The sequence below is a fragment of the Astatotilapia calliptera genome, chromosome 12 (genome assembly GCF_900246225.1).
Source record: "Astatotilapia calliptera chromosome 12, fAstCal1.2, whole genome shotgun sequence".
Taxonomy (NCBI): Eukaryota; Metazoa; Chordata; class Actinopteri; order Cichliformes; family Cichlidae; genus Astatotilapia; species Astatotilapia calliptera.
The window spans coordinates 20839399-20865640 of NC_039313.1; the positions used below are offsets into that span (position 1 = coordinate 20839399).

Below are 26242 nucleotides of genomic sequence, written 5' to 3' on the forward strand. Positions count from 1 at the left end.
CTCAACATTGGGAGGTTGAGCATAGTTACTTCTCCAAAGAAGTAGTTTCTCTTAACTCTATCCATTTCTCACTTTTTACCCTCCCATTTCTCTTTCTCTCACAATTTCTCTCTCGCGCTCTCCAGTTGCTGCTTATTATTTCTTTGTGGAAGAGTATGTGATTGCCAAGATTGCTTGGTGGCTGTCTCGTCTGAAGTTGCCTGTTTCAACACGAAGGCAGAAAAGACTCAGATTCTCCACTTTAGATCTCGCAGCCTCTTTCTTCTCCTTGCCCTTTTGTGCTCTCTCTCTCTCTGGCGCTTTTTTGTCAACCGTCTCGGCGTATAGTGGTTTCAGTGGGGTAAATAATCATCATAAGGTGTGTTTGGTGGGGAGTGAGGGGTGTAGCGAGGAGACTAAACTTGCCAAAGACTGCAAGTGTACGGCTCGTCTCCACTCCCGTCCCTGTTAGCTCAGCCATTTTTGAGCGGTCAGGCTGTCTTGCCACAATCACACGCTGGCGCCACAATTGCCTAGTCCCAACTGCAACCCTTTCACTGTGTAATGAATACATCCAGAAATAAACTAACCACTCGTGCCCCGCTGCTTGCCCCCTGTGTGCATATGTACAGAAGAAAGACTGGAGTAATATTTGCGTTGTGCCGTGGATAGTGGTAAGCTCACCTGGGCCCGGGACGTCGCGTGGCGATGGCGTGGTTGTGGTTCCAACACAGAACCGGTCAGTGAGAGAGAAATGACCACCGGCTGGTGTCACCTTCTGGTGTGATCGTGCAGATCCCTGGTTGAGGAAATGTTTGAGAGGAATGAAGATGACCAGAGAGGAAGAGCGGTGTTTACGACCCCCTCAGAGATGTTGATGTCGAATTGTACTCATTTTAAACATTGTACTCATTTTAAACAGCACATTCATGCAAAAGATATGTATGTGAAGACATGTTGAACATTTTGCTGTTCAAGCAGCAGAGTGTAAGAAAATGATTTTTGTGTTATTCAATTCTGGCTGCATGTCTGTTTAAATGCCACAAGAGATAAATATACCTGCACCAAATCCAGTCTTGATTGTGCACGAGGAGGTCGGATCAGAGCAGTAATTTTCCACCTCTACACTCAGCCTGCTTGAGTGTACCTTAAAGGGTGTTTCTATGAAGCGCTGCATGGTTTTATATGTTTGTGTGTGTCCACCGTATGTTTATATGCTTGCATGTATTTTGTCTACGTTTGGATTGCTGTTTCTTTTTGTCTTCTGCTGTGCTTGTTCGGCAGCCGCTGCGCTCCTTCATTTAAGCTGTCGTTTGATTTGTTTATTTTCATCTCATCTCTCTAAGCAAATAAAAAAAGAACACCTATGAAATCAGATACCACAACATTTATTTTGCATTTCCATCTGTAATAAATGAAACCAATTAAGCCGTACTTTTAAATTAGGGAGGAGGCAATCCTAATTTTCTCCTTAAGTGCGGTTTCCACGGCAATCAGAGGCCTCTGCAGGGGGTCGGGAATGGAGGCGTTGGGTGGGAGCGTGCACAGCAGGGACAAACTGACTGAGTGCAAGAGCCTACTGCACTCGCAGCTGAATCTTCTGCTGGCATGCACTTTCTCTTTCACATACACACGCATATGTCGGTGCGCACACACATGCACACTCAGAAACTCCGAAGCAGTCAACATCACACAAACACTTGCACATATTCTCTCTGTTTATTCAGCCTTATCTACAGGCTTTATGTGAAACTGAAGGTTATAAAAGTGCTCGTATTTGTCTTATTGTTGTCACTTAAAGAGATGATGGTTGAGTGATTCACACAGTGATTCTCATAGTCTTTCTAATATGTATGTCTGACGCTGAGACATCCTCTTATGTGTCGGCCCGTTCTTCTTATTTTCCTATGAATTAATTTGTCCCCGGGCAAATGTGGATATGACAGCTTCCTCAATCTGTTAGCAGAAGTGTATACGGTTCCAGTCAGAATATTAGGAAACTTGGCCCTGTGTCATTGTTTCTTGTCACGTCTGGCTGGATTCTCTCTTTTGCTCTTACGAGTACGAACTGTGATTTTTAAACAGACAAATTTTATTTAACCGCACATGAAAATAAGTTGCTCTTTGTTTTTCAATGTATCACATTTCTGGAGAAAATCCGCTTCGCCTGAGACGACAGAAGACTGGAGCTGTAATTGAGAGGGGGAAAAAAAACACCTTTAAATGTCCATATATTGAAATAAGTGCTAAGCGACATCAGACAGTTTCATTTTGCACAACGACTTCAAAATTAATAAACAAACTAACTGAATAAATAGAAGCTGTGCTGAAATGTTGACCATGTAAACAGACATACAAGCAGGCTGGCCAGTTGTGAGTATTTATAGCGTCAGTTTGGCAGCTGTTAGAGGAAGCTCAGCTTTTCAAAGTGTTCTGTAGTTTGAAACAACACGGATACGTGTTTATGCATTTTTCTATTTAGTGTTACGTGAAAACTGAAGCTGAAATTTTGGATCTTTTTTTAAGTTTATGTTTATTGTTTCAACATAATTCATCAGCTGGATTTATTCATGTAGACTAAAGTAAAAATACAGTGTTTTGTTGAAATGAAAGGGCAATTAAGGATAAATTAGCATTTTTTCCCCCTTTTTTACATTTATTGATAATGCAGAAGGTTCGAATGAAAATGCAACTCTTCCCTTCTCATAGTTGACAGAGATGAAACAGTAAATCGATTATTGAGATGTAAATTTCACTTTTTGTATTTATGTATATTTTGCATTTTGTTCTTGACTAATTGTCAGTGTATCTTAAAACATCCACTGCAATGCTAATGACTAATCAATGACCAAAATTTAAAACAAGAGAACATAGGAAATGTTGCATATACTCAGTCAGTATCACATGTTGTGGTCTGTCATACGAAACTTCAGCCAAGCTTTTTAAATAGAAGACTTCTTATTCCAACTTTACTTTGGCACCTCAACAGAACTTTCCCTGTAAACAATTAAAACTTTCCTCTTGAACATGACTCTGATACCTACAATTTATCTAGTCTGGCAAGCATTTAGCTTTTTGGTGACAAAAAGATGGAAAGGAAGGAGGGGGGGAAAAAAAGCTGGCATTCAATCTATCACACCGGATCTGACATAGCTGTCTTATAGTTTGAGAAAGCAGCTCAGACACAACAGTTGCTAGTCAAACAGAAGTATTCCACAGGCGGAGGAAAGGAAAGACAGAGGCACGGAGAAAGAGAGGGATGAAAAGAAAAAGAAAACGCACAGGCCTTCCCTCGGAAGGGTATTCATAGAGTCAGGCTGTTTCAGGTTCATCTCTCATTACTCCTGGGTGCTCTCTCAAGCTTAGCAGAAATGGATTACGCGACACAAAGAAAGGAATAATCATCCCATTCTCCTCCTCCTTCTCTGATAAACACACACCACACACGGGCACACGCGGACACTTCCACACTTCCATACATGCACTCACAAACATACGCACACTCCCCTTCCAGTTTGTTGTTTCGCCATACACACTGACATACGCGCACTGAGGGAGCTTTGTGTGGCTGTGAGTCGCTGAGTGTGGCGCTCGTTCACTGACTGCATGCCAAGGGACTCGTCAATTATCTCCCCAAACGCACCCAGTCCTCAGGGGGAAAAGGCAGTGAGGGAAACGTCCCTGTTTTTGAGGGAACCTGGAGTTTGCAACATTCAGTTGAGTGACAATACATTCACGCTCTAATTCTAGGCTAGCAAATGTAATGTTTTTCTCTATCTCGCCCTCTCTCCCGCTATCTCCTTTTCTTTTTTTTCTTTGTCTCACTCTTTTCTGCTCTCCTTGTTCTTCTTATCATTCCAACTTTGAGAAGTTGGAGCTCCTAAAGGCTTTAGTCAGTGTGTGTTCTGTGTGGTTTTGAGTGGATTTTGAGCGTCTGTTTATGATTGCTTGCTTGCGTGTGTGTGTATGTGTGTGTGTTTGCATTAAAGAGTGTATGCTTGCAGTTTGATCTTTTTTATCTAATGTAGGCAAGGTAGGTACTCCCTAAAGATTTTTTTTCCCAAAGCAAATTTAAGAAATGTCTGGAAAAAAACAAACAAACAAACAAACAAACAAAAGAAAAAAATAACAATGTTATTATATGTTATCATATTCATAATTAATTGCGCAATGATTAGCATTTTCTCCTTTCAAGCATGAAGCATAGAAAAACCTTAACCCTTTGTAATAATATAAACAATCACACCTAGCCTTTCATGATTTCAAAGTTTTCACTGAGTGTACTGTCATACAGAAGTATTTTGATTACTTTTTGACTGACTATATTCAACATTTTTGTAACAGATGGCACTTATATCTTTACAGTTTTTTAAGCCTCGAGTCTAACATAAAATTGCTATGTGTTCTGGCAGTCAGTAAGCAGATTGTCTCAGTGAGAATGGCTTTAAAAAAAAAGATGTCCATGTCCGTGTTTGTCTTGCTAGTGTGACTCACTATATCTGTGAATTCTGGGCTGTGAGGCTACTTCTACCTGGTTAAATTAAAGAGAATATGAATAATAGATGGAGAGAATGACACTTCCGTCGCCAGGGGTAATGAAAGACCGACTCCTAGCTCTCTCTTGTCATTCCTCTGACTCACCGAGAGCGCTAATAAAGATGACACTTGACAGCTAACGAGACCCATCACGGTGAGGACATGCCCACATACACATAGAAAGACAGAGAGTGAGACTCTAAAAGAAACCGTACGAAAACAAATGGACGGCAAGAGTCGAGAGGGCATCTAACCTTGAACTGGCCAAAACACCTTGGTGTACTGTCAGGGACCAACTTAAGGTTTAGCCTTTTCTTTGAACTGTTTTAGAGAGTCAGCATCTGACCATCACTCAGGGACCTGCACAAAACAGAGAGGAGTAGGGAGAGAGGCACACACACAGCACACAGAAAGAAAGAGACTGAGAGAAATAGAAGATTTTTTTTTTTACATTATATGTGTTAAAAAAATTATATATATATATATATATATATATATATATATATATATATATATATATATATATATATACACACACACACACATAATGGAGAATTTTATGCAAAATACGACAGAGGAAAAGACAGCAAATGAGATTTTATGTCTGTCCATAAAGGCCCAGTGGTGTGTTGGAATAGGAAAGGTTGGGAGCTTCACCTCCAGCATCCAACGCAGATTGCCCAAGGAGTGGGTGTGCCATTGTTTACTGTCCGCGGTGTGGGTAAACAATAAACAATGAAAAGACTGAGGGGTTGCCAGCTCCTCACCCTAATGTTGCCAAGTTGGGACCTCAAACACGCCCCCATGGTCCTCACAGGCCCTACTCACCACCCACTCCCTCGATCCCCTTTTCTACCTCTGTTACCTCCCCCTTTCAAATTCATCCACAGCCCCAGAAGCCCCAGAAACCCCAGAGGGGCGGTCGCGCAGCCTGCCCACGCTGCCCTCCAAGAAACCACGAGAGGGTGTGGTTCCGCCTGGAACAGGGAAGCCATTTATTTTAGGCGCATCTCTGCTGACTGACTCATCTGTTGACTGGAAAGTTGGCTGCATGCTCCACGGGCTGAGGCTCCACCAACCCTGTGGGCTATCAGTCCTTGACCTGCCCTCCCTCCTTTTGGGCCCCCTGCACCTCGGCTTGCCACAAGTTCAAATGCACCAATAGTGACCCACTCCTATCCTCCCACCCACTCTAACCAGCCCTCAACACCACTCTATTTTTGTCTTTATGCTGGCTCTGCTACCTAGTCTCCTTCTATTGGTCTCAAATTGAAGAACTGTCATTGTTTTACATCTTCAACTGATCTTCAGCTTGCGTTTTTTGTTTGTTCACAACTCACAATCTGAGTTAGTCATACAAAAATACATAATCATGTATGATATAGAGGATGAAAAAAATGCTATCTGCAGTGGAAAACACCTTAGCACCTGCCAATGTTATACTCTTCATTATTTTATATTTCACTTTAGGTATATAGGCTGTGGAACGGTAAGACTAACAGATAAATTCTGCAGATTTTCATATCTGCACCCAAGATTTTTTCGTTTTCTACCTGGCAATAAAAGCAAAGTCTTTTTTTAATAATCTGGGTCATATTTACTTATTCTAATGTTACCACAGAATGAGAACTTAGCTGTGGATGTGTCGTTTATTTCATTTTAAATATTAGTAATAATATGTGAAGCAATTGTAATTATTGTCATAATGTATCGTTCCTATTCCTACAGACGTGGCTGCAACTTGAGTATCAAGTACGCTGAATTAATGCATCATCATTTTTTACCTGCTTGTTATTATGTAGTGGTCAAAGGAAGCTGTGATGTAAGGTGCTTTTTATCTTCTCTGTTTCTCCCCAGGGTTCCTATATTGCTTTTGAGATATCTGTGGGTTCCATGCTATGGCGTGGCGTGCTGACATTCCCTCCACACCCACACTGGCAGCCAATGTGCCAATTAGTGGCCTTCTCCGCAGGGGTGTATGGGAGGTGGAGAACATAGAACAGAACAACGAGAGACAGAGGAGAAAGAGCAAGAGAGAGAGTGTGTATTTGAGTGTCTGTAGATGTGTGTGTCTGTGTGAGTGTGTAACAAGGCCTCAGACCTCAGACATTCCTTTTGCTATGACCTAGGGTACAATTAAAGGGATGTCCCTCCCCTGCCTCCCCTCCTCGGTGGACCACATCAACGGAAGTCCTGGCCCAGCTGGAGGCTCTAATGATGGGAGGGAGGCCAGGTCGCGACCCTGGTGTGCCACCTCAGCACCACACCCTTCCTGTTTAGGTCCAGACAGGGTCCACACCAGGAAAAGAGGAGAGGACAGAGGAAAGGGGAGACAGGGAATGGGAAGGAGTTTTGCATTTCTAAAGATTTGAAGAGTTAGTTCAGAGAGGCTGGAACAAAGTAACACTAGTAGTTTTCCTCATGGTGACAGACTCTGATTTGTACTTCAGCGAGGTTGCTGTACAAGCTGAGATGACTATATGTTTCTTAAATAACTTACTGCTTCCACTCTTTCCGCTTTTTCTTCCATTAAAACATCCTAACTTTGGCTGAGGTGAAAGGCACATACTGTATGGGCTTTACAGACGGCGTGAGTGTCTGGGTATTTGTTAGTATGCACAGAGTTGCATTAAGAGTATCATGGGACTGTGGTCCTCATCCCTGCTATCATCAGACACCCAAACTGATGGAAAGGCTTGGATAATGATATGTCTGTCTGTCTGTCATGCCTCTGGATTTGCTTGCTCCACTTGTGAGTGAGGAACAGCATGGGACATGAGGGGGTGGTAAAATGTGTGTGTGTGTATGTGTGCGTGTTTAAGCGTGTGTGCTGTATCAGGCTTTGAATGCAGATGCTATACAAGCAGGTTGGTCATGCGTGCGTGTGTGTGTGTGAGAGTGAGAGAGAGTGTGTGACAGGGGTCCCCACAGATTATAGCTGTTGATGAGTGTCTCCTCTCAGCTTGGAAACCCTGTAATTGTCACCTTGCTCAAGTAGGGGAGATGGGAGAAATACACATTGAATAACAACACTGAAAACCAGCAATCAGAAAAGGGAAAGTTAGAGAGGTATATAGCACAATGAAGAACACGCAGACAAAAAAAGAGCAGGTCTGATCAATTACATGACATGTCAGTGACCAAATAAAACAAATGCTGTGCTGCTGTGATTTTGCAATGTTTGCAACACCACATGCAATTTGTGTGGGGCGCATTCAACCAAGTCTCATATCTGTTTGTGTGTGAGAGTGTGTATGTGTGATCTTTTAAACTACCCGGGTAGTGTCCTTTCACATTATTATGCAAAGTAGCAAAGATTAAAGTCTGACGTCTCCACATTGTCTTGAAACTTTAAAAAAGAAGAACAAATAGGATGTTTGGTTTCGTCTTGTGTGATAAAAATATATGTGCTAATGATTATACCTCAGTAAATAGTTATCTATCTCAATACTCAGATTTTAGTCCACTGTTTGATACTGCGCTATTGATATGCACATGTGTTACATGTCCTTAATAAACTTAGATAATATACATTAAAAATAAAATACTTTCATCCATCTATTTTCTGCATCTTTCTAGGGCTGTACTGGGTGCATAGTGGGGAATATCTTGGACATGTTAGTAATCCATAATGAAATGTTCTACTGTATATAGAAAGGCCCAGACAAACATATTGGCAATTTAAAGTTATTGTTCACTCTCCCTCCATGTCTTTTGACTATGGCAGTATAATTTTAATGATAGATTTTACACATAGAAATATTAGAATAATTATGGTTTACTAATAATGCCAGTCTGTGTTCTTTAATGTCTTACTGTGTTGAAACTCTAAAGACACTGTAAAAACACAAATTTTCATTGTGCCGCTACTCTTTCTCTCATTAACTTCTATTAATTTATTTATCCTTCACAATGGCCTGACACCACCCCCAGAACCCTAGTCTTTGCCAAAACCAAAGTGACACTGGCTCCGCTGGCGAGGTTGGGAGGCCATGAGGTCATACCAACGATGGCACTAGCTGTCGACCGGTGAGATGTTGGGCCCGTAGGCGGTGGGGTGCTAGGTGCCTGCAAGGGGTGAGTGAAGGAAGTGTGCCGCAGGAAGTGAGACATTCATTAGGAAAGCCAAGCTGACGCTGTCACCCTCACCCTTGCCTGCTTCTAAGGAGTCTGCTCAGACACACGGCAGCCTCAGCTGCTACCAGACTGTGGTTGTGCTCTGCAGTGACATGCCTTTGACATTCAAGTCACAGTTTGTGTGTGCATAAATACAGTCTATGTGTGCAATTGAATGTTAAACTGGTGTTTTATGCTGTGAAACACTGTCATGCAAATGAGGCTTCATTCACAGAGTCTGATGATAGGGAAAAAATAAAGATACGGATAAAGAGAGATGCACACCCAATGAGTCTATTATAAAATGGAAGATCAAGTTCATGGTTCATATGCTGAGGCCTTATTTGAGGCAGTTCTGATGACAAATGAGACAACCATGTTCCCTCAGTCATCTTGCACGCCTGTGAAAGCAGAGCCATTTTATTGGGTCGCTAATGCGACGAGAGAGGCCAGGAGTCAATTACTGTGTACTTACTCCCCCCGCTGCCTGAACACAGACTTGTTAACGCTTCCTAATAATGAGCTACAGCGAACAAGAGTGTAACACTAGATCCTTTTGACTCAGAAAAAGGAAAACATTTTCCATTCTAGTTGTGCCTTTGTACCCAACCCTATCACAGATGACTGATAAAAAAAAAAAACATGAACAAAGAAAAAGGTACAGCTTTTCTGGCTTTTTGCTGATGATACAGTGTCAGATATAACAAATCCTAACAAATTAGCAGTATGAGTCTTTTTTAATAGTATTACATTTACTTCAGTGGTACACTGAGTCCAATAGAAGTAGACTATGAAGTTCTAGAAAACCCAAAAAAGACTTGACTCACGTGAGTTGTCTTCATTGTCTTTATCTAGGACTGTATCTTTAGCCAGCTCATGCTAGAAAAACCCCTAATGAGCCTCTTATCTGCATCATTATACTCACTTAGAGCTAACAACTGGCAACAGTTGATTCGTGGATTTTACTTACTTTATATGTGAGAAACGGGGAGTGCATGAATAAGTAATAGCCTTGCTGTTGGAGAAGGATTTAGGATTTACATAAAGGTAAGAACCCGGTAACAGCTGAGCTAAACTAATAAATACTGGAAATGATGCACTAATTTTTAGATACCTTTCTTTCTTAATGAGTATGTTTTATCTTTTACTAAAATGATCTCTTCATCATGATGAACTAAAGCTAAACAATACTATTTTGATATGTCCAGTTTCTGTTAGCCTGATCTTTAAAATTAGCAGGTTTCAACCAGACTTGCTTTTACCAGGCATTAGGCTATCCGCTTCCAGTTTCACAAGGCTATTTATCATAAAACCAAAAATTACTAATACTATCTCAAGAGCTTATACTTACTAGAGATGGCACGATACCACTTTTTTATGTCCGATACCGATACCGATATCATAAATTTGGATAACTGCCAATACCGATATGAATCCGATATAGTGTTTTTTAATAAACAAAACTGTTTTTTAAATATCTTGTTGCATTTTGTATAAGTTCATACTCAAGTTTAAAACAACAACTACACTAAAGCTATTCTGTTATACCTGTATGCAAAAAAAAAATTTCATAGTACAGCAATACTGATCAATCTAATAAACTTAAACCTACACCATCCTCCCTATTCTGGTATTTTAAAGAGTACTTAGCATAAATATTAAGCAACCTAACTAATAGGGTTCCAACTCCCAGCAACAACAAAAATAAATAAATAAAAAATAGGGAACCACCCCTCACGCTCCACCTCATGATGCTTAATCGACGTAATCAACCTTAATTTGATGCAGTGTGAAAAAAAATGCACAGAAATCAATTATTTTTCAAGAAATATTAAATAGATTCAACATCTTTCTTCAACAAAATTGCAGACTGCACAGATGGTACCTTCCCAAAGGAAAAAGTACTATAGCTTACTAGGGTATATATATTAGACTTAATAGTTACTATATACAGTAATTGACTTCTATTCATTTTACATCAAATTAAAACTTTGGGTGTAAGATAATTATTTATTAAAAGCTAGACATTTTAAATGAGAATAAGAAAGAAAAGTATGTCTTTGTGCCCCCTTTTCCCTGTTAATGCCCTATCGGCCCCCCTGGCTAAACTTTGCTAGATCCGCCCCTGCACAGTTACCAGCGTCAGCTACGTAGAAAAAGATCCTGGAGTAGAAAGTAATATTAAATAAATTCTAACAACAGCTGATCAAGCTTAAACGTGCTGCTGTTGTTTATCCGCTGGTTTCCTCTTTCTGGTGCAAAGTGGGCCAAAAGCAAACTAGAGACACGGACTCGCGACAGAAAAGCCGATCAGCTGATCGTTAAGCAGTTTCATGATTGAAGTAGCAGCAAGAAGAGGCAGTCGCTCCATATATCGCTTGTTAAGCTTAACGCAGGAATGCTTTACAAACATTCAGAGATGGACTTACACACTTGCTTTACTTCTCTTGGGATAACTTTGCCGGAGATGAAATGCCGGGTTGCTAGCGAAGCTCCAAATGCTATCCAGACCACTGACAGGTCGGCATGCCACAGCCGCTCTATCACGTGATGCATACTGCTCCGACGTGCTAACGTTCTGAGGTGAGTTACGGTGTGTTGCAAGTTTTGTGAGGTGCTTTCGTGATATTTAATGGATCGGATTACATTTTTTATTTTTCTCCGATATCCGATCCAGTAATTTAGGTCAGTATCGGACCGATACCGATACGTAATATCGGATCGGTCCATCTCTAATACTTACACAAGATGTGTTCTTTTAGGAAAAGCAAGGCAGACAGTGCTTGCCCAGTGAAATCTAAAAACAGATTAAAACCCAACAGCGTGAAAGAAATCTATCTCTTAACACCTCAAACAGCGAAGCAAACATCTTGTAAAGAATCTTCCACTGCCTGTTTGCAAAGATTTATCCAATAAATTATTGCCATCTTTGGGCTGCAATTGGATATTCCCTTTGAAAGCTAGCGTGAATCTGTTTTACCGGAGCCGCTGGAATAAATAATTTTCTTTTCATGAAAGGAAATTATAACAAAGGCTTAAACTTAAAAAGCTCAAAATAAAAAAAACCTTTATCTGAATGTTTGAGAATATTCAGGATAAATGGGAGCCCATCCTGCTAGACGAGTTTTCGTTGGCTCTGTTTTCACTGCTCTGAGGAAAAATTACAAATCTCATTTTGTCTACGTGTAGAAATGTATAAAAACACTGGTAGCAGTAGTAAGTAAATGAGAAAATTACTCTGTGGTTTATCATGTTAATAGATATGTTTTTTCTTAATAATCACTTTGGCCAACATGTGTGATGTTGAGGAGTTCGACTGAAGTGTGAAGAAACTTGTAGTGACAGCAGACACATTCACCAGCAAACTATAAATAACAAATGTACAACACAAGAACAATATTTTCTTCTATTGCAACAAAATTTATGTAAGTTTACTCCACATCTCTAGTCTTTCTCTTGAATGCAATTTAAAGGTAGTAAACCTTTAAGTCTCTCAACTTGTGGCTAATTAAAGTGCTGATAAATTAAAGTGGCAACTCCTGCCTTAAACCAGGTACTTTGATATCACTTTCAAAAGCTTTGGGGGATGCTCTCTTCACACTTTTTGAACTGTTAAGTATGTTTAATTATTCTGGATATTCTGTCAATTGCTGCTTTTCGCCCTCTATAAATGCTGTGACTTTCTTTTTAGCAGTGATGATATTTGTTTTTTACTTAACGTTCATCGATACTGTACCTTGCCTCGTAGTATACTCAGCGGAAATTAGATAATGAATTCCACTGCATTACATTTTAATTCCCTTCAAATGAGGTTGATCTTTTCTAAATCAGGTTATGAGAACCCCTGGCTTTGTTCATTTGTTTTAATTAACCAGAAGAGGAAAGGTGAGAGGAAAAAAAATCGGGACATTGTTAGTGCAATGAATGATTAATTCCAAAGTAGTGCATACAATAGTGTGTAATGTGGGGGGAAATATCAATATTTTTTCAAAAAAAGTGTGGTTATTTTACTTTCTTCAAAATAAAAAACCATTACATGCGCTTTAATTCCTATTCATTTAACATTAGCAGTTATGTGGATGAAGATAGTTATTGTAGATGCAGTTTAATTTAGAAGCTCAGTTTTAAAGAATAGAAAAGATTACTCCACCGTGGGCCTCAACAACTAAATAATATTTATTCAGTGATATAATCTTCCTCTTAGGGTATTGGTTAAATCTCAGACCATGTTGCCTCAGTGTCAAGGCACAAGCTTTGTCAGCAACATCAGCTGTGTTCTATTTTATACAGAACCGCCTCAGAGCCATGTGTAACTGCACTGGTCCTGTATATAGATTTAACATACGTGTAGCATATCCAGTCTGCTGTGTCCTGACTTTGTGTAAAAAGGCTAGCTTCTTCCTTACATATAGATCTCATATAAAGATGTGACATAGATCTAAAGGAATATATGGTCAGAGGGCCCGGTGGCGCCTGTGTCCGGCAGCCTCGCCTCTGTCAGTGCGCCCCAGGGCAGCTGTGGCTACAATGTAGCTTGCCATCGCCAGTGTGTGAATGTGTGTGTGAATGGGTGAATGACTGAATGTAGTGTAAAGCGCTTTGGGGTCCTATTGACTAGAAAACCGCTATACAAATGCAGGCCATTTACCATTTACCATATAGCTCTAATTGCATTTTTAAATGTAAAAATGTAATAATAAAGCATTTAATGACACAATAATGTGGTATATCATAATCTAATGTATGTGCTCCTTCCTGTATTGAAAAAAGACTTGCCAGCCATCTGATTTACAAAGCTTTGTTTTATCTCCATCTATTTTCTTCCACGTACCCAATATAGGGACAGGTCAGCTGTCTGTCATGTTTGTTTCATTTAATTAACCAGTAAAACAAGTAGAAATAATTCTATATGTAGGAAATTAGGCTATTAGACATATTAAGTATATTGAGAATTTTGCCTTGATAACACGAAAAAACCCTTAGGCATATTCACTGAGCTTTTTTTGTCATTCCAGTTGAATGCTTAATTACCTAAATAAACTCATTATGTATTTCACTGAACTATTTTGACCAAAGCTTGTGGGCCTCGGAGACGTGGATCAATGTTGAGTGCTAGAGAAAAGAAAGAAGTATGTGGAAATGGAAAAGAATAAAGACGATGGTCTAAAGACTTTGTTACAGGTTATATCTGCCGTTGCTGATCATGGCTGCAGTATGTGGTGTGCTTTGATGAATACAGGTAATTAGGTCTAAACTACACAGTGTAAAACAAAGAGCAACAGTATGAAATGACAGCAGTCTTCCTACAGTGTAGCCCATCGCCTGTAGGATGACTACATCAACTCAATCATTATGCCACAATATGCTGAAAGTGATGATTTTAGCCATAGTTTGAAACAGCTGATGTTGCCAAAAACTTTTTTGTAGGTTATTCTTCTCACCAATCCATCATCCAGCATTATGTCAGCAGATCACAAAAACACAGAAAAGCCTGCTGAACACTGATGGGAAAAAAGCGGGGAAAAAACCCTCTCAGTTTGGCTCGAAAACTAACAGGAGCACTACGTAACACTAAAATGTAGCCCAAGTAAACTGTTTGGTTGGACGTAATTGAATAGTACAGTGAGGATTAACGTTGATCAATGTTGTATGGATATTTTTGGCATGAGCAGGAACTAAACCTCTGAACTAATTTCATGAATCACTAAAAAATGTCAGTTAACATGCCAAGATGTTAGTTTCTATTTTAAAACCTTAGCTTTGCACACTGCTAATTACTTTAGTGGGGGAAGGCGACCTATAGCAAAGCTACTTAGGGAAGAAAATCTAGTGTGGTTACCTAAAGTAATCTACTTGGTAAATTGTTATTAAGCTGACAACATATTTCTCATGTTAAATGTCCATCAATTCATACCTGCTTTCAAGAATCAAAGAGTCCATGTTATGAAAAAACCTCTAAGACATTTCCAAATACTTGGATTTTAATAAAAATAAATAAAAAATGACAACATGGCCTTTGTTTGTTTGTTTGTTTTTTTCTATGTTTTCGGCTTGCATTCTGCATAATAGACAACACTGTTGGGTTTGTTTGTGGCTGCATTACAAAAGAGTTGTAAATCATGAATGAGAGTTATTTTGCATTTTGTCATGTGGCTTTGGGCGGGATGAGTGTGATGGATAAGTCTACAGTGTAGCGGACAAAGGAGTGAAAAAAAATACGAGCAGAGTCAAAGGTCCTACTATTGTCCAACAACAAAAATAATAAATTTTAAGATAGTACTAGTAAGCAGACTACTGCTTAAAAGCTTCACAGCTAATATATGTGGTTTTGTTTGCTTTGTTATCATATGCCTATGCTTATATTCATGTTTTTCAAGCTTCTCCTCCCATCTCTTATCTGGCTCTGCTCAAGTCCTGTTCTTAGGGACCATGGGGAAGGACAAGTCCTGGCTGTCCTGGCTCTTGACAGAGGAGATAAATCACTCAGCACACCGGAGGATAGCCTTCTAGTCGGCAAGCTGGGAACTTCATTATCCCGCCCCTGCCACACATTACCATGCAGATCGTCACTGATTGGACTGGCGCTGTGGCGTATGCAGCCTACTTCTGTCACTGCCAGAGGAGTCTCAGATGTGTCTGTGAGAGGAGAAGAGAGGAGAGCAGAGGAGAGGAGAATAAAAAAAATCACAAAAAGAGAAATGTGGAAGCTACGAGTAATATATTAAAATAGGGAGATTTTAAAATGAAGAGAAATTTTTCACTCTTAGCATCTCAGTACGAGGATATTTAGCATAAAAACACAGTAAAGCAAGTTTCTGTCGATATCTGCAAGACTATGTCAATTCAGTCAAATATTTTTTGGTTTAAATTCCATGTTGGTGTTTTCCTCACATCAAGGGAATCCCAACTTTTTTGTTCAGTTGATGCATTTTAATTATATTCATCTGACTTGACGTCTTGTATGCTTCAAACAGAGAAATCTTCTTCACACACAGTGCATGAGGACATTTCAATTAATTAATATAGATCAAAGTTGCAATTAAAATATAAGAGAGCTAAATATCAAGTTAAAAATTGCTTTTCTTGTAATTCTATGTAATGAAGTGACATTAAATATCGATATATAGTTGGTTTTATTAATAAGTGCTAATAGTGTGTGTGTGTCTGTGTGTGTGTGTGCGCGTGTGGCTGGAGGGGTCCTGAGGCATAGAATAATATGATGTATGTGTGGGATCAGTACTCTCCCGTCTCAGTGTGAACACACACACAAACACACACCACACTGTACTAGAGATTCCTGGCATAAAATCAGCCGTAGAGCAACACAATTTTTGAGTGTCAACTTTAATCCATTCAAATGAATTCCTGTGTATGCGTGTGTGGGGGCATGTGTGTGTGTGTGTTTGCAGAAGCGAAAACACTCGTAGTCCAGTATGCGGTTCTGCGTGTGTGTGTGTGTGTGTGTGTGTGTGTGTGTGCATGTTTGCCTTGTGTGTTGCTATGCAGGCAACAGTGTGAAGAGTGGCAAAGTGAGTGTGACAGTGAGAAAAAGGAGGTGTATGAAAGTGTAGACTTCTTCATGATGCATTTTTTTTTAAAGTAGAGACAATATGAGAATTTTACTCTCATGTAACCTGCAGCAATCAAAGCATCAAAAGTGGTCATTTCTGGCATTACACATAGAACGAATAAAGCGATATGTTCACTCACTTGAAAGGAAAAACACGCCGTTAAATCGGATGACTTTTCTTTGTCTATTTACATACAGGTGTTTATTTCTGTTTTGAGAAGCAACACTAGACATAACTTGTGCACATTGTTAGTTCTTTTTCTTTGCCCCCTCTGGATCCTCCTCATCCTCTGGTCATCAAGTTGGATCCATGCATTTGCAAGCGGTAACTTTATCCCATTGATTGCCTTCAGTGAGAAAACAATGGAAAGGAAGAGAAGAGCAAAAACAATGTCACAGGCCAGTTGAACATTTTGTATAAGAAAACAAACTTATAGGGTGAAAAAATGTAGAGCTAGAATAGCTAAAAGTTTGAGACATTCAAAGTCATTAATTGTGTGACAGCATTAAGTTACCACCGAAACACCTCCACCTCAACAAGATGGACTGTCAGGATGCAACGCTAAGGAATCGTGTTATCACTGGGAGTGGGAGGAGGAAGTAATACAGGGGGCAGGGGTTCCAGGTGTTTCTAAGAAGAATAAAAGCGACATCTGAATGAACAAACATTTCTATCCACACATCTGAACTGTGGCGGGAGTGCAAATGAAACTGGGAGGTGAGTGTGACTTTTCCACCTCTCAGCCTCTAGTTCTCACCACTGTCAGCAGATGTCAGTTAACTTCTGCCAGCCCTGCTGTCATGCTCTCTTTCCGTCTCTCTCTACTTTCTCTCTGACACTGATTCATGAAAACATTTTAATCGGATATCAGCAGAAGAGGACTTTGAAAGAAAATGACAAGAACCCATCCTTTCTACCTCCCCCCTTTTTTCTTCTTCTCTTCCTCAACTTTTATATGCCCTCCTCATTTTCCCCCTTTCTAACCCCCCCCCCCCTTCCCACCTCAGCCCAGGTCTTATGTGTCAGAGGATCCCCAGGGTGTGTGTGGGCTAATTAGGGTGAAGCAGATCGGAGGGAAACACAGGTGTTAGCCAGACCGTACTCGCTGTACAGAGTAATGACTGTACAGAAGCCCCTCATCCCACCACCACCCCCTAGGGTAATTTGTCCCTACTCTGTATAACCATGCATCTCTCTGCTCCACTTCTGTTTGCTTTTCATTAATTCTTTTTATGTGGTTATTTGTTAGCATTATTTATGGCCCACACAAATATTAGCACCATTAGCTGGTGATACAACAATGACTTTGCCACCATGGTCCTTACCGAAGCCGCTAGGGCTAGAAGTATTGATGCGTCTTTATCAGGTCAAGGTGGTCCGTTAATGTGTGTGTGCATGCTTGCTTCAGTGCATGCGCCCATGTTAGTATAAGCTTTGCAGACTTACTCCGCTCATGCAGGCTTACAGTACTTATTTTCTCCGTTTGCCATGGGTTTATTGATTCTCACAGATGCGTATGTATCACATTTCGAACTTGATATAGTCTTTTTCAGATTTATTAATGAGATTGGACATGACATACATGACTGTGCAAATCTAAAAAAAAAAAAAAAAGAATGACTTTAGTCCGCTTTCTTTCTTTCTGATTATTAAATTATGACTAGGGAGATGGGTAAAGAATTTATGAGCACAAATTGACAAAGAGTTGGCGTAACAGACAGTAAAAGGAGAACGCAGAACGGATGAGTGAAGGAAAGAGTGTGAGATGCAAAAAGAAATTGTTGAGACAACTAAAAGAAAGACGGGAAAGGATGAAGAGGGGAAAAGAAAGAGCACACTACTGTTAAGTGCATAAGCGGCAATATGCGCCCAGTGAGGTGGAACTGGACCTGGTGAATATTGTCCTAGGTCAAGCTAAGTCAGAATCACTTGGATGACTGTTGCTCACTAGAGCAGAATGCAGACGAGGTGGAGAAAGCGGCTACAAACCTGAGTCAGCGCCAAAGCCTATATTACAGAATATATGCTCTTTGCTACCATCAGTAAATCTCCACCAAAAATAATTATGTTGGGATAATTACATTTTTTTCACCTTGAGACTCCAACAGTAAGTACTATGAAACATCTGATGTGCAAAAATGTTCTGCTTTGCAACCCAGACCCTTACTATTTGTGCTGATCTGCTCAAACTTATTTTGTTTAGTAGATTTAAATCAGTTTCATCTCATTTTAAAGAAAAAAATGTGAAAGGATTACAGTTTTGATGATTGAAAAGTAATTGGCCAGAATCACATAATGTTGTGTCAGAAAGTTAAATAAGCCATTAAGTAAGCACATAGTCAAGTTGGATCCATACAGATCCCCCCTGATGACATGGTCCAAAAAATAAATAAATTGTGGCCACAAAATACTACTTTATGGGCATGAAATGGGTATAACGTGCGCACAAAATGCTAAATTGTGGGCCAACTTGACCGATAACCGTGATCCTTCCCAGGCCCTTGCAGTTGGTTGACAATAAAATCTATCCCGGCGTTCAGGTCGTACTTACGTCTGTAAAGCAATTGGGCTCTCAATATCCTGTTTAAATGTCCGTAATAATGGTTCCTTGCCTTGCCAGGCTTTTCAAAATGCATTTGTAGCTCATTCCCAGCCTAAAATAAAAGTCAGTTATACTGTCTCTGTCCATGGTGTATAGGTTTAGCCTACTGTTAGGCTATTTCTCTACGCAGCTGTCCAGGAATTGTATCAATATGATGTGCACATGTTATCTATTTCGTTGCCACAAATGCGTAATTCATTGCCATGTTACACCCAATTCGTGCCCATAAATTAGCATTTCGTGCGCACATTATACCTATTTTGTGTCCTCAAAATAGTATTTCGTGGCCACAAATAAGTATTTCGTGGGCACGTTATACTATTTCAAGGGCACAAAGTAGTATTTTGTGGCCACAATTTATTTATTTTTTGGACCATGTCATCAGAGGGGTTCCGTAGATCCAAGCTCTAAAGACTACAAAAAAGATGTAGCTGACATCAATATATGAGAATCTTATTTTATTAGGTGATAGGTTAGGCTGATAATTGTGTCCATTTTTCCATAGCACAGCTATTTCTCTTCCAGTAGCCCATTGTAAATTTAAGCCATCAAGATATCAAGGTGACAGAGATTAGATCTGAGGACTGAATATATATGAGATCATGTGCTCATCATCAGCTGAAGCATTTTAAATGGTTGCCACTGGTTGACGTGTCTTATGTGAGAAAATATTCAGATACCACTTGCTTAGATCCTCGGAGACATGACAATTTGTACATTTTCACAGGATGTATCGTTATCAGAGGCATTTCTATTCGTTTGCTAGTCCTCTGTCTCTCTAGTTATGTTACTAACCCAACACAGCAGTAAAATATAAAGTCTAAAGTGCATTAAAGGAATTAAACATACATTTTTAAACTTAACTGAGATGGACCTGACATTTTTTGACCTGGTGAAGGTGAGTGATTGGGCACAGCAGAGGGTGTTGTTTCTTCCCTACCTTATATTTGGCATTACTGCATGCACTGAATGTAATGTTTAACTAAAGCTAAGTTGAGCTAAGTGATTATGTGTGACGTACCTCTGAAACCTTTACCTTTTACTCAACCAAAAAAAACAGCAATGTGCTCAAAGCTGATCAAGTCAAGAAGTAAGCAGTGCTGAAAACTAAACATGAAAATGTTCAAGCCCTTAAATGGGATTTATTTTTAAATGAGTGAGTAACAATTAAAATTTGTGAAAGGCAGCTGAATTGTAGACCTGGATTAATCACTTTATTAACTCATTCACTGCCAATGGCTGGCAGTGAATGAGTTAAGTGTAGTATATGTGATATTTTGAAACTCAGTATAGTGTGACCTGCACTTTGCATAAAGTTTATTTTATACTTTGTTTTTTCCCAACTTACACCTGTTTGATTTGAGCTCAGCTTACAGTCTACTGTTGTTGTAGTAGCCCATACGATCCACCAGCAGCTAGTATAGGAACCTTATACTTTTAACTTAATTTGCTCCCAGGAAGTAAAAAGCTTGCAACGCCTCTCTCCCTGCCTACTTTATTTCCTGCGCTTCATATTTTCATTGTTGATTAAATAGAGCCGGTAATGTATACTGCAACTTTTTCTGTCTAGTTGCTGGTACACTTTTCTCAACTCCAATCCATTACTTTGGGAGAAATAAAATACTTTTTAAGACACAAATAATCATTTTATCCTGTTAAATTAACACTATCTATTATAATGTTACAGATAAGTGGGGCTGATAACATTTGCTGCAACATTAATTTTATCATTTTATGATTAGCCATATTTGTTACCTGCTATCTAATGTTGGAAACTGCTAATAATTAAATGGTGCTACTGATAGGGTGTAGCAACCTGGTTAACATTTATGATGACCGTTTAGTACTTATATATTGTTGAAACAGGAGCTTTACTGACTTCACAAAATTCTTCATGAAGACTCAGTCTTGAACATGGTTCACCAGGTTTGTTGTGCTGCTGCTGCTATGGCTAAGCAGAGGAACTGTGTGCCTTTCTGCAGCCCAGTTTTGTGTAGTTGCTTGTCAGCATTAGAAGGCACTACTGGTGTCAGTACTGGTATAAATGAGGACCTAATCTGACAGTTTTTAAGCTATGGTACTGAAAAACAAACAAACAAAAAAAAACCAAAGGAAAAACGTAGATATCAATTTGTACAGTAAGTATCAGTTTTGGTGACTTGCCTATCTAACAGTTTCATGTAGTGGGTTCAAGGTAGCTTGGAGGTGGGTATGTGAACTATAGTACTGCAAAGTTGGCTTGGTGACATTGGAGGTTTAAAGGGGTGTTCATTGGTTTTTTGCAAAATAATAAAAAATAAGACAAAAATAAGACAAAACTGACACAGATTAAAAGTAGAATAACAGCCTTTACTAGTTACAAACATTTTACTAAAGCTAATATGCATCATTAGCAAACTAAAACTCAGCACCAGATGCCAAACTTTGCGGTCCTCGTGACTAATTTTCCTTAGAGGTGGGAGAGTTTAGCTCTGGTCAGAGTAGAGGCGTGCTTGCAATGACTGGTCACATTTTTTAAGGTAGTGGAGTTTTTTGGTGGCTGGTCTTCCCAGTTTGTTATCGTAGCTAGTGAACAAGTTGTCATAGCATTGGATTATGGATGATGGGAGAATTATTTAGTTACTAATTTCTTTGTTTTTTCACTCTCAACTTTAGCATTCCCTACAACTGGAAGAAAAGAATTCTAACTTCGAAATACATTGAAATAACAACAATAAAGAAACTGTACGGCTCCTTCACCTTGGCCACTGTAATTGGCTTAACTGATGTGTTTTATTAACTGTCAGAAGCACCAGCAGGGTCTACATTATACACCTGTCACATAGGGAGCCTAGGCAGAAAATGGATAATAGAGCAGTCACTGTCTGACATTTTGAAAAGGCTTTTGCTGCTGACACTGGTGAGTGTATAACAGGGAAGTTATATTACACAGACGATTGGATAGTGAACTAACTGATCACTCGTTCATTTGCACTCTTTCACCCTGGGGTCGGAAGTGTGACACGAGGCGTTTGTTCATTTTTCCACTGCTGATGTCAGTTGTTTTTTAATCAGCACCACCAGTCTGTAAGTAGTGCAGGTGTGGCACAAAGAAGCAGTAATGCTGAGGATGTGTGAAATTACACTCATTACGGTGTAAGATGAGCAGCACCAAAGAACATTGTAAAAGTTTGCATTAACAAGTAATTGTCAGATTTTTCGGAAACTTAAATTGTTAGCAGGTTTTGAATTCAGCTCTTTCATCTGAGTTCACCTTCGAAGTTAGAGTCAGTACACAGTTCAGTCAGACTGAGAGGCTGTTTATATGGCATTAGTAATTACTGTTGATTACCAAAGAATATTGATTCCCGGATTTGTTCAGAATAACAAAATGGCTATATGTCGAAAAAAGAAACTACAAGGGCAAGGTGGTCACGATCCATTAAGCATCCATAGCCATTCATTCAACAGTCATTTGGATGACCTCGTCATGAGATGAAAGAGGTCATCCAAACACTGTGTTAAGTTTCACTATATTCAAACAGCAACAATGATGATGAATTACATTGACGAGTAATATGAACAGATTCCTGCACTTAGCAGTTTGTTATTCAGGCTCCAGAAACATCTGCTTCTAGTATATGTTAATATGAGTCTTTAATCTTTAAAACTTAAGGAATGGAAATAAAGTTTGGTTTAGTAATCTTTTCTTTTTTTTTCTTTTTTTTGTGTCCCGTTTGGATCTTTAGCCATCAGAATTGTTGTCTGAAGGCCAAGAAAGATGCAAGCAGATTTACTTTACCAGGTGGATCATCATGGCCTTGCCATATTGGTCCATTTGATTGACCTTTATTATAATTATGTATTTATTTGATTTGATTTTCGGTTGTTACAGACGGCACAGACATTACTGGGGGGTAGGACAGGGAGAAAGAATGAATAAAAATAGAGGGGAGAAGAGATGGTGAGAAAGGGAGAAAGAAAAATAAGAAAAACAAACAAAACACCTGGATCACCTGTATGGAGATAAAAAAAAAAAAACAGGAGAAAACAAAGAAAAAAGAGCACCATAATAAATCCAACACCTTCACAATAAACTAGCTAACAGTAGATAACAGTAGATACTAAATATTAAATGTTATTGCGCAGCATGCAAGATGACAGCGCACAATGTGCTTTGAGGTAGCAGCCAAGAAAGGTGTAGTTTGTGTCTGTGTCAGGTACCCCTGCCCCCAGAGGGGCAAACCGTACCCAGACCCAGGAGATGTAACCCTTCTAACTGGGGTGGAGACAAGCAGACCGCCTATTATTATCTGCAGTACAAGGGAGACCCGGGATCCCAGACCCCAATCTGACGGCCAGCACCTCCTCCCAGCCCCCCAGCCCCGACGGTTAACAAAACGGGGTTGTCATGGTCCTGGGTCGAGCGACCCAGTGTTTGAGTTTTATGTATCTTTTGTATTCATTTGTGCCTAACTTAGTTCACCTAGTTAATTTCTAGATTGCAGTTTAGTTTTGTTCCTTAGTTGGTTATGTCATCTCCCCCTGTACTAAGTCTCCCTGGTTTATGCGTCATGTCTGCGTGGTTACGTTTAGTTCTTGTCATGTCTAATCTCCATGTTTCCTGTTTTACTTTGAAAGTCTGTATTCTATGTCAGTGTATTTAGTTTCACCTGTCCCGTCATTAGGTTCATGTGTGTCAGCTGTGCTCCCATGTGGGGCCACTACCCCTGATCATCCCTCGTGTGTATTTAGTCTCTGTGTTTCATGTAGTCTGTGTCGCGTCGTCTGTGTTCCCACCCTCCATGTCCTCACGGCCAGTCTGTACAATCATCGTCATGGTTTTCTGAGTCTCCTTAGTTTATCAGTATCTGTTTCCCAGTTTAGTTTAGGTTCAGTTTAGTCACGGTGTTTCTGCTTTGTGTTGAGACCTGTCATCAGCCACAATAAAGGCTCGCTTTCAGTTTAAGTTTACTCCGGTCTACTCTCTTGTGTTCACACCTGGGTCCACCACACACACCACCGCACGGTCTGTCCCCTCAGATCGTTACAGGGGTTGAGTGAAGACCCCAAACCTCCCTCCGCCCGCTCATATGTAGTGTTGCTGTGTGCTGTTCTAAAGTACATTTATTAGTAATCATTTCTAAGAAATACTGTTTTAGGTACTCCTTAATTTTATCTGAAACCCCTTCCTAGTTTAGCAGATGTTAACAACTTAAAACACCTTAAAATAAATAACAGTCATACTATTTTTTTAGTAGATTAGGTAGTATTCAAATTACAATTTTGAAAATAAGCTTCAGATAAACTACAAAAAGCTTAACACAAATTTACACCTGACTTAGTGTTAAGTTAAAGTTCAAGATGCTCCATTTATGCACCTTTACACTATCCAGGTTACTCTTAACATTAGTTTCTCCAAATTCTACCTTGAAAAAAACAGTATACTCACACACTGCACAATGCAACCAGCATTAAAGTCTTTTGAGATAAATACAAGTTTATGCAGCAACAGGTCAGTTTGGAATCAGTTATGTGATCTAAAACTTTGTGAGCCTTTGAGAAAGCAATCAAGAAAACAGCAAAGATCGCTGAAACTAGGCTCTTCTGTGGACTAAGAAAAAGTCCTGGACCTGATCTTTGTATCCAGGTCTGTCGTGGTCCATATTGTCGTATAAAAGACTTTTAACAAGCTTCACAAAATTAGTTTCAGCTTTGAAGTAGAACATTAGCAAGCGTGAACACAGTAACTTACACAGCTATACTATTGAACACATGCTAACACTGCTAATATGCTGAACGTGATTAGCCGCTACATTTTTAACACACTAAATCTCATCGAAACAGTTCAGCACAAATTGGTATTTAAAGTATTTACCTCCTGTAAGCCTTCAAATGTCCGTTAAGAATGGGCAAACTCTGAATTCACCATGGCAATAAGCAATTATTCTCCAGTAACTTTGACAATGTTTACCCTGCATGTCTGTGGTGTTTCTCTCTCTCTCCCTGCATCTGGCGGCTGTGCTCTAGAGGTCAACTTCACATCCCACCCCCAGAAATCTCTCTCTCTTTGTCTGAAAGCTTTCTGATAAACAATACAAAAAAACCCTGATAACTGATAACTAAACATTTATTTAAAATGTACTCGTGTCACAGTTCACTTATTTATGATGGTCTGCTAATCAAATTATAAATAGAATTTAAAAAAAATACATGCACTGTGTCATGAGGCCTTGCACCGGTGTTACAGTTTTTAAATGGATCTGCCACACATTGCTTACGTTTGTCACTTGCTCAATCATAAAGGCTAAAGAGCAGAAATACATAGATAAGACTATTTAAAGTGTTGTGGAAAGTCTACACAATGTTTAAGTCATAGATTTTACATTATATACATTTATCTTCTATTGATTGCATCCATTTCACTACAATTACCAATGCCAAAGGAGCCCTAGTTTGAGTTTATGATAGTTTGCTCTCTTCCAGTGGTCTGACTAAAGGTGATAATTGAAGCTATAACAAGAACATGTAATTGCATTCAACTATGACAAAACATATCAGTGTACACAGCAGTGTAGCACAAAGCAAAAGTTTGGACCAAATTGTCAGTTACTAATTTCACTAATTTTACTATTTTCTAAATCACGGGACATGACATGAATAACATGGTATTGAAAATAATGAAAATATAAGTATGGCCTATGACAGCTGCGACTGGTTGATGTTCATCTGCAGTTGCTCGTTTTATCTAAAGTCATTATTTTACCTGTTTGAGTCTTACTGGAGCTGTCATTTGTTTGTTAAAGCCGGTTGGAGCGGGCACGCTCTGTTTTGCATATGAAGGAGTTGTACTTACATCTTATGCCATCAGCTTGCCCTAGGTCCCGGTTTCCTTCCACATAAAGCTTTGCATAAAAAGCACTTGCAGCAACAAAAACATAATATTCCAGAAACACGCTTTGCCGATCCTATCAGCTGTTTGTAACACTTCCTACGTCCATCAGCGCAAACTATCGCATGCCCGCCATGACATGCCCGAAACCGGAAGGGACGTCATTTTCACGGAAATGTAGTTTTTTTTTTACCATCAGTGCCTTGTAAGCCTATAGTGGTGTTTTCAAAAGTTATGTTTGACTTTATGACTTTCTGTGTCGTTTCTGGGATGCTTAGAAGTCAAATTGAACCGCTGAAAATAGTTTATTTTGATGCATATGCTGTTTTAAATTTCTCTAACTAGAAATATATGTTAAAAAAACAAAAACGATTTTCAATTTTTTTGCACTTTATTGCACTTTGTTGCAATTTATGTAATTACTATGCACTTAATGCATACATATTATTAAAATTTGGGCTATAATGGTTGTATTGATGTATAGCAACTTGAAATGCTCCCAAAAATGGCTCCACAGCATGTAAAAATATAATCTAAGCTCTGGCGGACTTGGTTCTATGGTAGGTC

General features: G+C 39.4%; 1 long non-coding RNA gene across 1 annotated transcript; it reads right to left on the minus strand.

Annotated features, from left to right (window-relative positions):
• Positions 1 to 1755: 1755 nt before the first annotated feature.
• On the minus strand, positions 1756 to 5373 carry LOC113034423 (uncharacterized). Its single transcript, XR_003274175.1, has 3 exons — positions 5173 to 5373; positions 4770 to 4875; positions 1756 to 2168 (listed from the first exon to the last, which is right to left on the minus strand). It is a non-coding gene; the product is annotated as an uncharacterized LOC113034423 (long non-coding RNA).
• Between the last annotated feature and the right edge of the window lie 20869 nt (positions 5374 to 26242).